This window comes from Oryctolagus cuniculus, chromosome X (assembly GCF_051225735.1).
Source record: "Oryctolagus cuniculus isolate XC-2025 breed Fujian yellow rabbit chromosome X, ASM5122573v1, whole genome shotgun sequence".
In the NCBI taxonomy this organism is placed as follows: Eukaryota; Metazoa; Chordata; class Mammalia; order Lagomorpha; family Leporidae; genus Oryctolagus; species Oryctolagus cuniculus.
In genome coordinates this window covers 109,192,559-109,212,123 of record NC_142888.1, presented here as the reverse complement: position 1 = coordinate 109,212,123, position 19,565 = coordinate 109,192,559, and the positions used below count along the sequence as shown (strand labels likewise).

Below are 19,565 nucleotides of genomic sequence, written 5' to 3'. Positions count from 1 at the left end.
TTTATTTATTTATTTAGCTGGTTAGTTATTTTAGTTAGGATCCTATCTGTAGGTAAATCAGTAGTTGAAATAAGGTTCTGTGCCTTAATTTTGTTAATATCATTAAGAAATAGTAGCATGGGCCAGTGCCGCGGCTCACTAGGCTAATCCTCCACCTGTGGCGCCAGCACCCCAGGTTCTAGTCCTGGTTGGGGCACCAGATTCTGTCCCAGTTGCTGCTCTTCCAGTCCAGCTCTCTGCTGTGGCCCAAGAGGGCAGTGGAGGGTGGCCCAAGTGCTTGGGCCCTGCACCCACATGGGAGACCAGGAGGAAGCACCTGGTTCCTGGCTTCGGATCGGCGCAGCGCGCCGACCAAAGTGACCATTTCAGGATTGAAGCAATGGAAGGAAGACCTTTCTCTCTGTCTCTCTCTCACTGTCTGTAACTCTCTCTCTGTCTCTCTCTCTCTCTCTCTCACTGTCTAACTCTGCCTGGCAAAAAAAAAAAAAAGAAAGAAAAAAAAAAGAAAGAAAAAGAAATAGTAGCATGCTGAACTTTCACAATTCACAGTGAGGAACAAGAATATGCTACAATAAAATCTGTAATCAAGTGTAGGATTTTAGACCTAAAAATGTATAGGGCACATTTACATTTATAAATGTAGTGTCCATGCATGGGTCAGAAATACCATTTATCTTATAATATGCATATACAATCTTGAATTTAAATTACACTCCCATGACACAATCTTTATAGCTTTATTTGGACTTATATTGCTTAAGATACATGGTTGATAAAGTAGAAAGTCAAGATTTCCAAATTCTCAAAAATTAACATTACTAAATTACATTTAATGACTTTATTATGCTAAAATGTTACTTTGAATTCCTGTAAAATATATGAGGATGCTATCTGGTTCTGGTGAGGTATCTATAATTAATTTGTCCATTAGACCTAGAATACCTGTTCCTGTACTACAATTTTACCTAGTTTCACTTCATCATCAATTTCCGATGACAATTATGGAGGATTCATGTCCCTTATGTCTTCTTTTATTAGACAAAGAGGCCATTAAAATTTATTATGTTTCTCTTACCAAGTTCTTTGCACAATGATTGCCAAATTTATACACCACTACTTCAGTAAACTCCTTATAAAGAATTTGACCAAATTCTCTTGTTTCAAGCTGCCTATAATACAGTTTGCACAAGACATACCTGTTTACCTCATGAGTTTCTCTATTCCATTTGATTGGATTTTTCCCCATTTTTAAAAGATGTACTTTCCATGTGGTAGTCTCTTTGATGTTGCAACCTATTTGTGTATCCCCATCCTCATCCAGCAGCCACATGGAACAAATATACACATGTTGACTTTCCCACATGACTTTCCCACTTTCAGAAATAGTTTAGACTTCAGTAAGTTGCAAATTCGTCTACATTTTGTTATAATGCCTTCTCAAACACTACAGAACTATCATAATTAATTTATTTGGTGTCCTCTTTTTCCAAGACATTGTACTTCATTGGGTTTACTACTACACAGTGGCTAACCCACAGGTACTTCTTCCTACTTTGGGTGATGGTTGTTGTCTTTACCTTGTGGTAAAAATACCCACCAAATAACTTGGTGAAGGATTCACCTCCCTCTAAACTTCCTAAATGTAGTGGTCTTGGAAAGTTTTTTTAAATCTTTTTTTCTCATACAGTCACAAAATAATTCTAAAATTTACAATACAGTATGTATTGAAAAATTCAGACTGTGCATTCTGATAACACACTCCAGGAAGTATATTAATTGTATAAGAAGTTATCATCTGTTGTTAAGAAACAAAAATTAAATCCTAATCTTACTAATTAGTGTTTTGAAAGGATTTGAATGAAACAATCAACTCCAGGGAGGATACAGCTGTTCCTTGCTTTCTGTAATAAACTAGCTCCTGCAAATATGTAAATCAAAGACTTAAAATCCAAGTCACATTTTGCAGTTTAAAGAAGCTCTGAAGTGAAGCCTAACTCATTAATATAGTTTAAGATTTTAAATTGAGGAATGGCAGGTTGGAGAAAGAAAAGGAGAAAGACTCATCATTTACAAATTGATTGCACTTCAGTCTTTTATTTGGGGTCTACACTTTTCAAGCAAATCATCAACTTTCACAGTGGAGAGGATCATGAAAACAAGTTTGCACTAATATAACCAATTTTCTTGAACTATTGAAGGGATAGAGATCCCTGTCCCATTTATAAATCCCTGAATCCCTAATATATGATTCCCAGGTTCTAACTCCTCTTTTACCATCTTAAACCAAAGTTTTCTAAATCTTTATAAGACATATTTCCTTCCTGTTTTTAGCACAAGGGGGAAAAAGTCAAGTAAATAAATGGTAAATATCCCAAGTAAAACAATTTAAAAATCATTTATAAAAAGAAAGCTGGTTTATCCAAGAATTCCCATTGTTCTTTGGAGCCTGTAAGAAAATAAAGCCAAGTCAGATCCCTTTCCATCTAAATCCAATATTCTTTTAAGAATATTAAAATTTCTAAATCTTTCTGCCTCTACTGAAAAATTACAATTGAGCAATAAGTTCATATCTGTGTTTGCATTGCCATAAGCAGAGGTGCGGAACATCCTCCCCATGGGCCATATAAGGCCTGTGAAATCATTTGGTCTGGCTCTGCCAAGGCAACCACAGATGGGACTCGAAATTCAATAAATCTGTAGCAGGCTAATTTTTAAGTTGATAATTTTATATGGCCCGTGAATGATGTTATAAATATCCAAATGGCCCTTGGGAGAAAAAAAGGTTCCTTACCCCTGCCATAAAGGAAGGAGCAGTAGGTTCTATAGCAGCAAACAAGAGGAACCGGTAAATTAACTTTATATTGATTTACAACAATGGACCATTTCCACGTGTCCCATAAAAATGAGTCTGTGAAAATGAAAACCTCACAGACGCACCTCAGGACATTCACATTGTTGCATGATTTACTTTACACCTGTTCTTTGCCTTAAATCTTCACCCTTCACATTAATGTCCATTGTCACAAATTTAAGTCTTAAACAGAAGGTTATCATTATCATTAAACAACAACAACAACAATTACTCAGGATGGAAATAGTCTCAGGAAGTCCAAAAGGGAAAAAATATAAGGTGATCAACTGTTTGTCTTCCGGGGGGTAGATGGAAGAGGACTTCTTGGATATTAAACCACAGAAAGAGAACTGGATGAAGCTGTAACAGTTCTCTAAGAGCTTTCTAATCTTGGTGATACATTAACATTATGAGTTTAACTTAAAAAAAAGTAGGCAAATAGACTTCATCCAAAACCACTGGTTCAGAATATCTGAGATTGGATCCTTGCAACCAAGACTTTTTAAAAAGCACCGCAATGATTCCTATGTAGGCATGTGGCAGTAGTCTTGAGATCAACCTGTGGGAACTGCTGAGCAGACAGATGTGAACTTTGTATACTTGTTTCCGGGAAACTCATTATCCCTATTTTTCCCAGGCAAGCATATGGGTCTAATGTAATTCTGTACACTAACAGTGAACAACTTGGGAATGAAAATAAAACCAAGAGGATTCTGGTATTTACATATCAGAGTACTGTAAAAGTTTTGAGGAAAAGGTGTATCATGAAAAATTCTATGCATGGATTTCAAATTTATTGTACACCAAAAAACTTATCTGTTAATTACATTTCCATGAACTTCCTGAAGTATCTTTGTAGATAAACTTAATATGCTAAAACGAATCAAATCTGCAACACTTAAAAGTACATGTCTCTAAAATTAGCACTTGTTCTCGAGGCTAGACATATAAATTAAGCACAGTATATCCCAAACTCTTTGTGTATGTATACTTCAATATTATTTTTACCCAACACAATCTATGTATAATCTACAGAGTGGATAATAAGCTAAGATGTGATTGATTTCAGAGTTTTGGTGGAGTAAAAGTTTAGATCTAGGCAGCAATATAAAATGGGTCCAAATTGCAAGGAGAGCATGAGGAATGGGTGGCCAGGAGCACCAAAGGAATCATAGACACAACTAGAGTTAGCTATAGAGTTCTAGCAGAACACAGACCTAGAAAGCCAAAGGTGAGAAAGAACCGAAGATGAGCAACGTGAAAGACCTTGAATGTGAGGTAGCTGAGGAAGACCGCCAGCATAGTACTGAGAATGATCAACAGATTGCTCAGAGGATTTGACCAGGAAGGACTGAGCTCGGGAACACTGGAGGAACTTTCAAAAACCAAGAACTAAGCCAAGCAACATTGAACTCACTGTTTTGAATTTGTCACCCTACATTAACGACATCCATGCTATTGGTGTTTGTTGAGTGTTTCCTAATTAAGGTATGGCCAGAAGAGGGGCCAAAATCAACAGCCATCGATGTCAGCACTGCTGAGTTCAAGACTACAGTAGATGTAGACGTAGGTATAGAGAAAAAGACCACCTTTTCTACGTGCTAAATCATGATCAGCACACAACTGACTTCTAACTCAGTGACAGACTTTTAGGGCTAGAAAGAAATGCATAGGCCATACAACCCAACTCCTTATACTATCATAAAGAGCAAGCATTTAATGTATGCTTGCTGTGTCCTTGGCCAATACCATAAAATGGATGCCATGAAATTTGAGATCAATTATGTCAAAACAATGGGAGAGGTAGAGGGGTGATGAAGTGATCAAGTGCTTGGAATGAAAAAAAAAGTGTGTGTGTGTGTGTACAATCTTTTGAGTTGAAATGGAACAAACACCTTAAACAAAATCAATTTTTTCTATCAACAAAACTGTAGTTTAAAGAGGTTATACATTGTTCAAGGATATAAAGTAGCTGACTAGTGGCAAAGTTCAGTGTTGAACTCAAGTATCCTGACTCTTAAGTCTAAGGTTCATTCATCAGGGCTTGAATTCATTTGTAACTTAAGTCATACTTCCTTTTGCTATAAAATAAAAATGATTTTCTATCATAAACAGATCACACCATTGTTCAGTGTCTATTTTATACTATCCCAATATTTATAAAGAATTTGAAAACTTTAAACTTAAAAGAATTTGCAAAGCACAGGACTTTCCTGTTCTCCAAATGATATATTTACTTATTTTATTTTTAATTTACAGACAAAATTGTATGAGAGAACTCTAAAAAGTTCATGGAAAAACAAAACTGAAAGATAAGTTTAGGAGGCCATGTGGTGGTACAGCAGGTTAAGTCACAGCCTGTGATGTGGCCACTGGTTCAAGTCCTGACTGTTCCACTTTCCACCCAGCTCCCTGCTCATGCACCTGGAAAAACAGCATAGGATGGTCCAAAGTTCATGAGCCCCTGATACCTAGGTAGGAGACCTGGATGGAGTTCCTGGCTCCTGGTTTTAGCCTGGCTCTGCCCCAGCTGTTGAGGCCATTTTGGGAGTGAACCAGCAGATGAAAGATCTCTCTCTCTCTCTCTCTCTCTCTGTCTCTGTCTCTCTTTCACTCTCTATAACTCTTTCAAACAAATAAATCTTTTAAAAAATTTATTTTGGTTAAAAAATTGTTGTAATCCACGCATTCAAGGGATCTTCAAAAAGTTCATGGAAAATGCACAGCATTGGAAAAAACTGCATGAACTTCAAAAACTGTTTGCATAGAAAATAATCTTTTAATTCTATCTTCCACACACTTTTTGAAATACCTGTGTATGTATTTATCATGTTCAACATGATGTTTTAAAGTACATATACATTGTGGAATGATTAAACCTAGCTAATTAACATACATGATACCTCAAAAGTTATCAAAGCTTTGTGGTAAGACATCTTACTCTTTGCATTTTTTTTTTTTTGTTTTTGACAGGCAGAGTGGACAGTGAGAGAGAGAGACAGAGAGAAAGGTCTTCCTTTGCCGTTGGTTCACCCTCCAATGGCCGCCGCGGCCGGCGCGCTGCGGCCGGCGCACCGCGCTGATCCGATGGCAGGAGCCAGGAGCCAGGTGCTTTTCCTGGTCTCCCATGGGGCGCAGGGCCCAAGCACCTGGGCCATCCTCCACTGCACTCCCTGGCCACAGCAGAGGGCTGGCCTGGAAGAGGGGCAACCGGGACAGAATCCGGCGCCCCGACCGGGACTAGAACCCGGTGTGCCGGCGCCGCTAGGCGGAGGATTAGCCTAGTGAGCCGCGGCGCCGGCCACTCTTTGCATTTTTAACAAATACAATATATTAACTATAGTCACCATATTGTAACACAGATCTCTTGAACTTAAACTTATTTTTCCCATCTAATTGAGATTTGTATCCTTTGACCAATCATTTGTGATAATACAGCTGAACCTGAAGGACATGCTGTTAAGTGCAATAAGCCAGACACAGAAAGACAAATACTGTATGATCTTGCTCATATGTGGAACCTAAAAATGTTGATCCTCCATAGCACTAGAGAGCAAAATTCTGGTTACCAGGGGCTTGGGTGGTTGGGAGGAAGGGAGGAAGGGGTTGTCAAGTAGGTACTGGTCCAAATGATATGATCTCACAATTTTTGAGCAACTATAAGACTGTCTGCCCCGTGTGTGTGTGTGTGCACGTGTGTGTGTTGCTAAATATTTCAAATTATAATGTTAAGAAAAAGTGATCTATAAGTAATCCTGACTTTCTGGCAAGTTTACTACACCCGTGCCATTTTTTCCCATGTCAATAACTAGACTGGAATGGGCTAGCCTATAGAGTGTGGGAGGCAAAGTTGTAAGGATATTCAATAACAAAATTCCCATAGGATCTGATGTCAGTGAGCCAACAGCTCCAATTCCAGCTTTGTCTGTGATTTATTGTAGACTTCAGTAACCGTTTAATACTATGGTTTCCAGTTCTGTTCACAAAAATGACCACAAACTGATGAAACTGCACAGGAATAAAAATAACATTTAGCATCAATTGTTGATTTTGTACTAGGTTTTATGTAGGCTTATAATTATTAAAATGATCATGTGAAAGCTCAGATTACTTTAATAATGAGAAGGGTGAAACAAGCTCCCCATAAATTTTTCTAAATTTGGGAAGGATGTGATAGTAGCAGAGCATTTCTCTACTTTGCAAACCTACCATTCATGTTACAAGAATCTGATAAAGGTTTTTGAAATTCTTAAGAAACCTCTGTGATCTACATTTCTAAAGTAAAATACTTATATTTGCTATATTTTCGCATATGACAGAATAAGAACTAAGATAAAAAAATTAAGTAGGTCTGTGTATGTTTCAAATTAAACATGAAGAATTTGGCTTGAGATCAAATTTCTTCAGGTGGTCAGTTGCTTCAGTTTGGATTTCCATGTTTATAAGAGCTCAAAATATTTAACTAAGTGGGTAAAGAAAATGTTCTTGGTTTACCTATCTTTTGGAATGTTCCCATTTTTACATCTCTCTGAAAGGTTATGATAACTCTCCTTTGCCACACAAAGTACCAAATTGCCAATTTTACATGTATGCAAGAAAATCAATGAAATATAGTCAGAAACACAGTTACAACAATCATGGGCTTCCTGTGGTAACCAGATAGCACTTTCTCAACTCACAGCTGATGCCCTGTCTTGAAAGGTAGTTCTGAGATGGAGGAGGCAGCAGCACTGCAACCTTGGTCTTAATGGCAAAGCATGAAGTCAAAAGTCTCACATGGTATGTAATTTTATACTCTTAAGGCAACTGTTTAAACATTCACTCATATTGTTCATAGCAACAAGAAAAATGTATTCATAAGGCAGAAATAAAATTAAATTTATAAGTACTTTTCCATCTCTCCTTTATTTTATTATTCCTATTTTTAGTGCATCTCATTAGTAAAAACACTTGGAATGCAAATATTTTCATAAAGGATAACTTGGTTAAAATTATTAGAAAAGGTTTTGACATAGTTGCACGAATAACAAAGCAGCTGGAGGAATTTCTCCTGCTTAATAATTTTGAGTCTACTTTACCTTTCAGAACAAAAGAATAATTGATAATTTTCCTTCATTTTAATTCCTCCTACTCAACCGTATTTTCCTTCATTTTAATTCCTCCTACTCAACCGTAGATAGAAGAGTTTGCTCTGCCTTCTAACCTTACTTCTTCTCTTTACCTGGGCTCAGAGCTGAGGGAAAGAACAACAAGGCAAGCTGGCCACATTCTGGGATGTGAAGAGTGTAGTTCTTTACATATGTCTGTAAGACACTCACTTTATAATTGGGTAAAAAAGAATGAAACATTTCTTGGATTCCGTTGTCACTTTACCACATACCACCGTTTTCAAAAGAAAAATGAAATCTAGCAAGAAAATAAATTGAACCATATCTTCTACATCTTAGAACTCCCCATGCGAGCACCGAAGTCACTTAAAGGTAGCACCTATAATGGAGTCATTAGCTCCATTTCCCAGATATAGAGGTCTTCATATCCCTGTTATTTTAATTGAGAGTAGAAATGTCTGATCATTTTGACTAGCCAGCTAAATTATCTTTGGATCCAAGACATCTTAGAGGGAAGAACTGATTTTGTCTTTTTGACTAGTTTTCTGGGATCTGAAGTTCCTTTTAAGCCTTTAATTACATCCATGGGTAAGGGCAAAGGAAACATCCTGCAAACAATCAGAGTCTTCTCTCAATAAACCAAAAGCCAAGGCTACCATCACAATAAATGCTGGATGCAAATTCCATTGCATCATTTAGCTTATTTCTCTCTGACCTTATAGCCATTAGAAAGGAAAAAGGAGGTCTAGTTTCTCATACGTATTACAGACGTAAAAAGAGCAAAGAGGTCAGGCAAAATTGGCTTAATTGTGCTTATCCCCAAAATTACAAGAAATCAGTGATTAAATGCAAGCCTCACCATCTGTGTAATGAAGGAGAGAAGTAGGTTCCATGCTCTCTGAATCCCTTGCTATTATGAAGCTGTGTAAATCTGTGAAGTATTGGAAGCCAAAGCCCTCTATTCCCTTCCCTTTATCACTAGCAGTCACCACCCTAGTTTTGACACACAAGCTAAGGGATGAACTGGCTTTGGCCACATGGCCAAATCTGTAGTGACAGTAAATACCTTCACGATTTAATGTCCCAGTAAGAACTTAAGAATCATTAGTAGACTGCATTCATATCTCAAGTCTCTGATATTGTGATGAAGATGGCTGAAGAGCAGCAAAATGAGTCACTGTCCACATTGATCTCTCACCTGTCACACTAGCCATGCCCCATTATGTTTGTGACTGTCCCCAAAGAAGTCATGGAGGGTCATCAGTTCACTTTATTCGGGACCTAAACTCCTATTAGTCTTCCTCTCCTTTAAATGTGAAGTAAACTCATTTGAAAGTAAAGTAGTATTCAGAAAGTAATATAACTGTAAGCAACCACATATTGAATTTGAGCATCCAACAAAACTAAGTGACCAAAGGGAAAATTCCAGGCATATCTTAACCATAACTCAAGCCCAGTGACTCAGTAGGTAGTAGTTTAGACAAATAACCTTAAATGCAATTCTCCATTAGGGAATTACTTTCTTATTTTTGAGCCTTTGATGTGTACCATTTTTTTAGTCTACAATACCCTGCCCATTTGTCCATCTCTGATTGAAGTATCTTTGATTAATGACAACAGCAACAAACAAACCTTCCCAGCTCCCTGGAAGAATTGAATGCTTTATTCTCTGCCCTCCTGCAGCCACCTCTTTCCTTGTGCCTTTATAAGAGTACATATTTTATTATGTTCACAAACTTTTTCATTGCTATGACCATTCTATTTTCATTAAGGTCATTAAGAATAGAGCTCTATCATACTCAGAGCCAGGTACCCTCATAATGGCCCTTGGATACATTTGGAATTTTGTTTCTGACTTTTGGTATAAGTGAGATTACATTCAAAAAAGGGAATGTTGTTAAAATATGTGAAATGCAAAGTCAATCCCTACTCTCATATGATTAAATTAACAAAAACTTTCCAAGTAACACCTTTGAGACATTTTTCTTTCAGCTGGAGAGCTCTTTATGTTGCAAAATAGTAGTTCTTGAAATAACATGGAGCTATAGTACAATTGGTAGTAGCCACATACATAAGGATGCATATCACTGATATATGCAAATCTCATTTAGAAACACACCAGCAATCACTTTTAACCAGAGTCACATGACTACTATATGTCCTGGAATATATATAACGATGTCATACTTCATTGTAAAGATTAGAGGCCTCACAGAACCACTCTGCTGTACATTTCTTTTAATTTAGTTGGGCTAAAAACATATAAAAATATACAATTCAACCAGGGGTCAGGATTAGCCACAAGCATTCATGTTAATATTAAAGGGATTATTACTGACTAGCCAGGATGTTACATAGATATGGCCTGGGATTGATAACAAGCCCTATCTATAAAATATTCATATGGAAAGGGGGAGGAGGCTGTACAATGAAAGGAAGACTAAGATTCTCTTAATGGTTGTATATAAATGATAAAACAGGTATCCTAATTTATTCAGGCCATTATTTAATCAAATCCACACAGGGCACTTTAAAGTGATGGACAATTTCAAGTGATGGACACGGAGAGCCTCATTTTATGCTATTCACATTAGAGGTAAAATTAAAGCATATAATTTTAGTACTTTTAGAAATAAACACCTCTGGATAAAATCTAAGGCAGCAGACTCTTATAGAAAATATCGAACTATCATGTTATGGTGAATCTTCAGCACACTTATTAAAATGGATTGGATTAAAACCAAATTGATTTGTTCACAGCCTATCTTCCTTCTAGATGTGGAACTCCAATTAAAATCAATGGGCTTGAGGCTTGTAAGCACAGCACTAAATTATTAACACCATGAGTTCTTTAGAAAATTAACACTGATTGAAAAAGTGGAATTTTACATAGACCTACCTTTTCATTCCTAATGAGAAAGTGGCTGCAGAATGATTTCCCTCCAACATTTTCCTCCTTAATCAAATCTATACTCTGAACGCATTTAATCAAATAGTGTTTGTGAAGAGTTACCCAATGGAATCTTAGGACTTAAGAAAATTATCTCTAGGGGCCTGCTGGCTTTACCATTTATGATCACAAGAAAAAAATACTGATGGCATGAAGGCATCAATAGCAAATGATTTTACTCTTGGCAACCACTGGAGCAGAGAGATTTTAGTATATTCTAAAAAAATGGTCTCTAATATTTTCAGCAATTTGCTTTTCATTTCCCCAAAGTACAACATATCATCAGAGTGTATGTTTGTGTGTGCACAGGTAGAAGAATGCTTATTATTATTTTTATATCCTTTGTACTTCTTCAAAAGATTTGGAATAGTTCATTAACAAACACAAATACACTCAGAAACCAACTAAAAATGGTATATGTCAGTATGTTTGAAATAGTTGTACCCGAAAGCCTAAGCTAAAAAATATTACAAATAAGCATAAAATCTTCACTGAGCACTATGATATACTCAACATGCTTAAGAAAGTAGCTCGTTAACAAGACGGGAGGCAGGCTAGATTTCAGCATCCTTAATGATGATGATTTTATCATCATTATTCTTTCCACTTTGCACAAGGAGTACCATTTGTTTGAAAACAAAGCCCTCAGCGCTGTCATATTTCCATTTTCCCAAAGAATTCCAGCTTCTTCTAATTTTTGTAGAAAAGGATAATCTCCTTTTAAAGTTCCCCAATGTTTCCTGAACTAAAATTTCTCAATCCTATGAGAGGTCTTCAAAAAGTTGAAGGAAAATGCATATATTAGGGGAAAAGTACACATGAATTCCAAACCTGTTTTTGCACCAAAATACTTTTAAATTTCATTTGTCCATGAATTATATGGCCATTCCACTCGACACCCTGTTGTGCTCACTGTCAAGAGCATTTGTGAACATCATAATCCATATCTCTACAGCAGCGGATTCACCAGTTTTTACATCCGTTGATCTGTGACACTGCTGAAGTCTATGCATATTACCAAAACATGAATTACATGTTCAAATAAGTAGGAAATGCTACCGAAGTCATGAGATGTCTACTAATATTAGTATGAGTTGATGCTTTCAATTTTTAGCTAGTATAAGCACAGAGCTGTTTCCAAGCTCTCCATGCAAATATATATGCCAAATACCAAATATATAGCATATATATCAAATACAAAGCATTTGATTAGTTAAAATGTATAGCCCTTCTCTACTTAGCAATCAGTTTTACAAAACTGCAAATCTCCAATTAAAATACTCAACATCCAGTGCCAAATTCGCATACATGTGCAAAATCTAAATTTTCCCTTCAAAAAGATGCCACAGTCTCTTTAAGAACTTTAGGGGGCAATAGGAGTTTAGAACTGGATATGATGTTTATAAAATACTTGGGTTTTTTGCTTTTGTAATGAGTGATTTCTAGCTGGGTGTGGGGTGGGAAAGACAATGACAAGCAAGTAACCACAGGAAAGACAAATGATAAAGTTCCCTAATTAGTTCTTGAATTGCCATCGCCAAAATAAGCTTGATGAGCACTTCAAAATAATTGAAATGCTTGGAACAATGTGTGCCCAAAAGATTTGTGATCTACAACTTGAGTTAACTTGTACCCTATCATTTTACAGTCCTAACCAGAGAGAAAGTACCATTCACCAAATTCTCACTACCCATCCCAAATGGACTCAAAAAAGGTTTTGAAAAACACAACCTTAAAACTCTGTGTTCTTTTTTTAAATTTCTTTTGTTAAATTTTATTTACGTTATACAAGTTTCATGTATTTCATATGTATAGACTTAGGAACATGGCGATACTTTCCACCCTTGCCTTGGCTAATTTCATTCCCTTCCTTTATTTCCTTCTTCACAACCAGTCTGAAAGCCAGTTCTGTGATCCGGCGACACCTTTTCTTAGCATCTCAGCAGTCCGGCTTCACTCCTCTTTCCTCAAAATTTCTGGCTGGGCTAGGACGGAGCCACTGAAAGCTTTCAGCAGAGGAGTGGGGAAAAAAAATAAACGCTGTGTTTCAGGTAATTCCATCACATCTGCACACAGCCTCGGGTCTACTTAGTGACAAAGGCCAGAATGGCTTGCTAAAAGGAGAGAGAAAGCCTGACATTTTCCAGAAAAAAAAAAAAAACTGCCAAGAGAACTTCCTGATGAACCAAATATGGACATAAAAGGAAATCAGCAGCAAATTGCAAATAATGCCTGGTCTTTTTTGCCCTCGATAAGTTTGCAATTTACCAATCCATGTTTGATGACCGATGGCACCTCCCCCACTGAATCATCAAGTGTTAAGTGTCATTTGGCAGAGCCTGATTATTTCCATAGGTTATGATCTATTAATTTTAATGCATTTTTGATTAGGTATTGTTCTGCTGACAAGGTACCTGAGACTTTAATTGTTGGATGAAGACAACACTTAACACTCGCTATTCACTAGCCTTCTCTAACACATTTGGCCATCTAATTTAAAATCCTGATAAAAGCAATTACTGCTCTTCCCTGCCCTCCCTTATATTCCTTTACAGAGTAACCCCCTTTTTTTTCTTTCTCCAGAAATGGAGAAGAACATTAAAATGGACCCGCACACAACCACACCATGTCCTTTATTATTCATTATTGTCAGATATACAACTTTTCATACAATTCAATGGCTAAAAGTTTACCATTATAACACCAGTAAAAGATGACTACAGATTTACTATAATCTGAGGTTATTTGAATTAAGCACTACAATAGTGGGATGATATACAAGTCAGTTACCTTGGTAAAGGGGAAATCTTTATTATTACCATACTACATCTCCAAGCTCAGTGAAGATACTATAAAATGCTTCCTTTCTTTAGCTCAGCAATTAATTCTCAATGGGATTCCAGACCCTAAGGCAGGGGTCAGCAAACGTTTTCTGTAAAGGGCCAAATAGGAAATATTTTAGGCTGTGTAGGTCGCGTACACTCTGCAGCCTGAGTCCGTGTCCCATATTCTTCTTTTTAAATAACTCTTTTAAAACCTTTAAAAAAAAAAAAAAAGCTTGCCGGCCACACACAAACAAGCTACAAGGAATCCACCGCATGTAATAAATGAACTGCTCTCCAGTGCATCTACAGTTGGTCTTAGTTACATGTCCTTTTGGGGGAATCTGAGAAAACAGTAACAAAAACAGTGTTCTCTGTTTCATGGTTCAGATGAGGAGCCCTGTTTCAGAAAGGCTACATTGGATTAACACAGTGCCAAGAACAGTACTGGAAGAAGGTAGATGATTGTTATTTTTTAAAATATAGGCATCGGGCAATATTTACCACAAAGAACTTCAAAATGCAAAATTTCAGGAACTTTCTTTGTCTCCAAAGCTTAAGGAAACACGATAGCCTTACTACCTCTTTAGTAAAAATTAATTACACATATTTAAAAAGTAATTACATATTAATTGCCTCAGTAGAAAATCAATTACTTCTAATTCAAATTTTGCTTGGAATGGGCATTTGAACCCTTTGATGCATAAACACCTGTGAGTGTATTATCTTTTACAAACAAGAACTTCATCCCAACTCCAGAGCCGAATCCCCAAATTCCCAGTTTTAGGGCCTAAGGGTTACCTATGCAATTCTCTCACCTTATGTTTAAGGAGATGCATGTAGGCATTATTCCACAGGGTAGTGGAATAGAATACACCATAGTCTTCATTCTAGTACTTAAGAGGAAATGATTTAGTGTCCTACCAGGAAGGAAAATTAAATTCTTCAGCTCTGGAACCACCTGACAACATTAAATAAGAATATTCCCTTAAAATGAACAGATCATCTTTTCAATTAAAGAGCTTTTTTAAAGCATCTAAAACTGTGCTTTATCTCCCACCCAGGATCTCCACTACACTATAACTGCATGACACACTGTCATCAAAATGTATAAACCAGAGTAACCGAATTAAAATGTGTCTAGTTAAACAAATGTATCTAAAATCCAGCCACATGTGTAGAGAATGGTAGGGAAGTGTCTCTTTCCTGAAACTTGGAAAGGGGGCTGCAATCCCTGGGCAAACAGTAGTTCTTGTTTTGTTTTCTTCTTGTTGTTTAATACGGAGACATTTCTATCTTTTAAACTACTGGACACTAACGGAAACAATGCTGTATTTTGGATATGTAAGTATTTTTAGAAAAAACTAACCGGCCTACTACTACTTAGAACTGTTCTTGCAGCCAAAACATAAATCAAGTGGTGCTAAAAAGTCATCAGGCAAACTGATTTTAAAGTAAATCTGAGATGCTACTCAGCCTTGAAATTCTCCAAAGTACTGTTTAAATCATTCCCCGAGGGCGAACTTTCATGCCAGAACCTACTGGAAAAGTAACAATGATACTGACTGCAGTCATTTGAAAGTGAGACTCCTGTTTAGCCTCCCCTCCCCACAAAATAACAGTCCAAATTAGCCAAAGAAAATGCGGTGATATTCTGGCATTTTCCCTTGTTAATGAAAGATATTCATTTTGGCTACAGAGGCAAAAAGGGCCACCCCAAACGACTCCAAGTGTCTAGAAACATTTTTATTGGCCCAATTCACATGCCCCCCAAATTTGCCATCTTCAATAGAAAAGCACCTGAAATCACCGTCCCCCCATGATGTCTCCTCCTCCCCCAATCTTTCAAAAGCTTCCTCCCAACAAAAAAGATACTTCACAGACATGTATTTTCTTGCCACAAAAATTAACTATGGAAATGTAACTTGCATTGCAGAAGTCACAAACAACAAGTAAGAAATGAATTACTATTACCTCCCCAATTTCACTTGCTGTTAGCTTTTTCTCTTCTCTGCAGAAAGTAGAGAAATTTCCCATTCTAAAAAAATATGGAGAGAATTCTCAACCTGTAAAGCAAAAGACTACTTTTTCTCTTTCCTTGGAAATACTGTCTTTCTGTTCTTCCACAGTCCAACACCGCTTCCTTCACCTACATTTTCTGTTTGCTCATGAGGCAGCAGTAATCCTCTGGCATTATGAAATTCTACCTTCCCTAAGCAGGGTTTAGACCGCAGCCTCCAAAAACTGATGCTTGAACCTCAGCAGATAGAAGATCCCTAGCAACAGCAGAAGAGTTTTTCTCCCCACTTGCTATTATCAGAAAGCACAGTCCAAAAAGACGACCATGGAGGTGTCACCTGTGCTAAAACCTCAAAATTGATTCATTATTTAACCAGTGGATTCCCACGTTTTCATTTTATGTGCTCTTTGAGAAGCCTGTAACAGAGTAAAAAAGATCTTTTGCAGACAGTCACCATTTTTCATGAAGAGATAGAGTTAACAACAACAACAAAAAGCAGCTCTCTTGGTACAAGATTTTTGTTTGTCACTGAAACTGAATCCGAAGCCCACTTTCTCCCTTCCTTATCACCTTAGAATCTGTAGTGTGAAGTACCTATAGCAATTTTTGCTTCAAAATAAGAGCTTACACAATGGTGGTAAGCTACTGTCACCTAGAAGTCATTTGTATACCACCCAGTTTCTTTGATTCTACTAACAGGCAAACAGATTTGTATTTATCAAAAGCACTTGCTTTCATGTAATGATTCTCTCTAAGACTGTTCTATGAGAGAAATTAAGCAGAATTGGAAGTCTTGATAAATGTAATCCTGTGTAATGTTCAATTCAATTCCAATTCACCAAAACTGCTTAACACTAGTATTGAATTTCATTAAAAGTAATTTCCCATGATCTGTAGGCTGTATGGAATAGACCGCTGTGAGTTCAATTTCTTCAAGCATGCTAAGAGTCTCAGTATCAAAGGCAGAAAGAAGTAGCTGTGAAAGGAGTGTGAGATGTGTCGCAATAAAAGTGCAACATGTGTCAACTCCTGATAATCCTTTTACATTCAGATATAGGGACATATACACAGATGATTTTACCTTAGGGTAAATATGTTAATTGAAGTAAACAATTCATTATTTTCTATACATTTCTCATATACTAAAAACTTTATCAAGGCCATTGATACCTCAGTGTTTAATGAATACATAATTTTAAGTAAATTTTTACTGATTTACTTTTATACACAAGCCTCCTTAGATGACATTGTCAGATGGTATTTTTCTGTTTTTCTTTTGACAATGCATTTTTCTACTTCTTAAAAGTAGTTATATCTGTAATTAGTGCAACTGGTTAAAAACTCTATGGGCAAATATTGAGCCTTTTAAATTACAAATTAAAACACAGAATATGCTTCATGTGTAATATAAATTGCATACACAAATATGCAAGATCCACTTATCTTGCTATCATTTATCTATCATTTAGAACAAGAAAACCTTAACTATCCACAATGAGAAATGGGTCAAAAGACTAAGCACCTTGGAAAAGAGACAGATACCTAAGTAGTGTAAGATATAATGGAAATAAATTGGAATTCTTATATCCAAACCAATTTTATTCCCCAAAGGGGAAACAAGTCATGTAATGATTCTATGAATTTATTCTAATGATAAACATACCTTGAAATGTTTTTAAGAGGACTTTCCGACACATGCTGCTAAATATCTTATTGGTGGCAAACATTTGATTCAGAAGGATAGATTCATTTTTGTTGCTTGGGTATTCATTTTAGATATGTCATGAAAAGTGATTTAAGTGCAAGACTGGTGAATGAGGTGGGTAAGCTTGCACAAATTGTCTAGTGTTGGCAAACTCATGAAATAGGCCCTATTTTCTTTTATTTGCAGTTCTAATCCTTTGTTTGAACTAAAGTTTGAGCTTTCCTATATGGTACCTGTTGGTAAAAGGTAATATATTAATCTCAGAGTACAGAGCACATGGTTTATTTCATTCATTCACTCGAGAGGCAGAGACACACAAGAGAGTGTTACAGATAGGGAAAGCTCTCATCTGCTGGTTCTCTTCCCAAATGCATACAACCGCTTGGGCTGGACTAGGGCCAAAGCTAGGATCCAGGAAACGGGTCTTTCACATGGGTGGCAGGAACCCAATTACTGGGGCCATCACTGCTGCCTCCAAGGGTCTGCATTAGCAGGAAGCTGGAGTCAGGAACCTGAACTGGCTTTTGAATTGTGGCACTCCAGAATGGGATATAGACTTCCTAACTGGAGTTAAGAGTCACCTCTAGAGACTATTTTAGATAGCAGAGAAGTCATTTGGGAAATTGTTTGATATTTCCTTAAAGATTCAGAAGTAACTTCCTTTCCCTTCCAGGAATTCAAAAATGTAATCCAAACTGGCTTCAGAATGTCATAATTGTGAATGGGAGTATTTTATACACTAGCAGCTCAGAGCTATTAGGTCCAGTTTATTTGTTTGGGGGGAGGTGATAAGGGGAAGGAAAGGAATTTTGAGCAATAAAATTTGGTGGAATGTTATCAATATTACCAAAGGTCTTAAAATCTCTACCACTGGGGGAGATATTACTACTTACTGGTATTTAAGACACTGACATTTTATTTGCCTTTAGCTAAATTTCATTTCCACAACTGTATGCATAAACAGATTTTATGTTTAGTGTTTACATTTGAAGATAAGAGCAATTACTACACTGTTTACTATGATAAACACCTAACCACACTGAATGTGATAATAACACAAATCCACAGAAAGCTTCTATTTCTAAGAACCTGACATCTAAGACAATTATTCAGAAGAGTGTCAAAACATAAATATAGAGAAATAAAATGAATAAAAACAGAAGTACCTTACTTACAGCAGTCATAGGCCAAAGGTAATTATACAGCCATGAGAATGGGCATTTGCTGTCAAGAGTTGGAAACCTACCTGGATCAAGGAGAACAGAAACCATGGGCAACAGGGAGATTTTGCCAGCTGTAGAATTGAACCCAACGATGAGTTCTCTTCTTGGAAGGATCATTGCAAATCTGATTATGTTCACCTCGCACAATTTCACATACAGGACTCTCCAATCTCCAGCTTTTCTCCTCAATAAACCTGTTGCTAATTGTTTCCACTTGGATATGTGACCAGCACTTCAACATCTCTAGAAATGAACACATTTTCTTCCAAACTCAGCAAAATTTTTGACTCTCTTGTCCCCTATCATGTTTCTCCTTTTCCCACATTCAATTAGTCACCGTGATATGCTAAGCTCTTCCTTGAGTGGTGCTCAGTGTGGTCCCCAGCTCAGCTGCGATCTTGTTGGCAGTGAAAATACATGGACTTCACTGCAAACTCACTAAATCAGAAACTCCGGGAACAGAGCCAGGAGACTGCTTTAACAAGCCCTCCAGGGGGTTCTCGTGTGTGTTCCAGTTTGACCATCACTGCCCTAGATCAAACTCTTATCACCTAAAGTCTCCAGCCTTCCCCTATCTCCAACCCCACCTGCTGGGTTGCAGGCCTCATGAAATCTTCCCAACCAACCAACCAACCAACCAACCAATACTGCTTCCCTCCTCTCACTCTCTTGCTGAGAAACTCCTTATTACGGACTGAGTAAAGAATAAATGTCTCAGTCTGGCATTCAAGGTCTTTTACAATCAGGCCCTAACATGGGTTCAGCCAATAGACGCCTACCTTGAACCTCGGTTATAGAAGGAACATGATGGGTGTCATTTTATGCCTTTTCTTCTGATTATCTCCCATTCTTTTTTAAAGGGCATGTTGAAGGCCAGCCTGCCCAG

At 37.1% G+C, this 19,565-nt stretch overlaps 1 protein-coding gene across 1 annotated transcript in view; it reads right to left on the bottom strand.

Moving 5' to 3' along the window:
* Positions 1-19,565, bottom strand: part of STK26 (serine/threonine kinase 26) — a 55,056-nt gene that overhangs the window by 22,387 nt on the left and 13,104 nt on the right. The gene's annotated exons all lie outside the window — the stretch shown is intronic.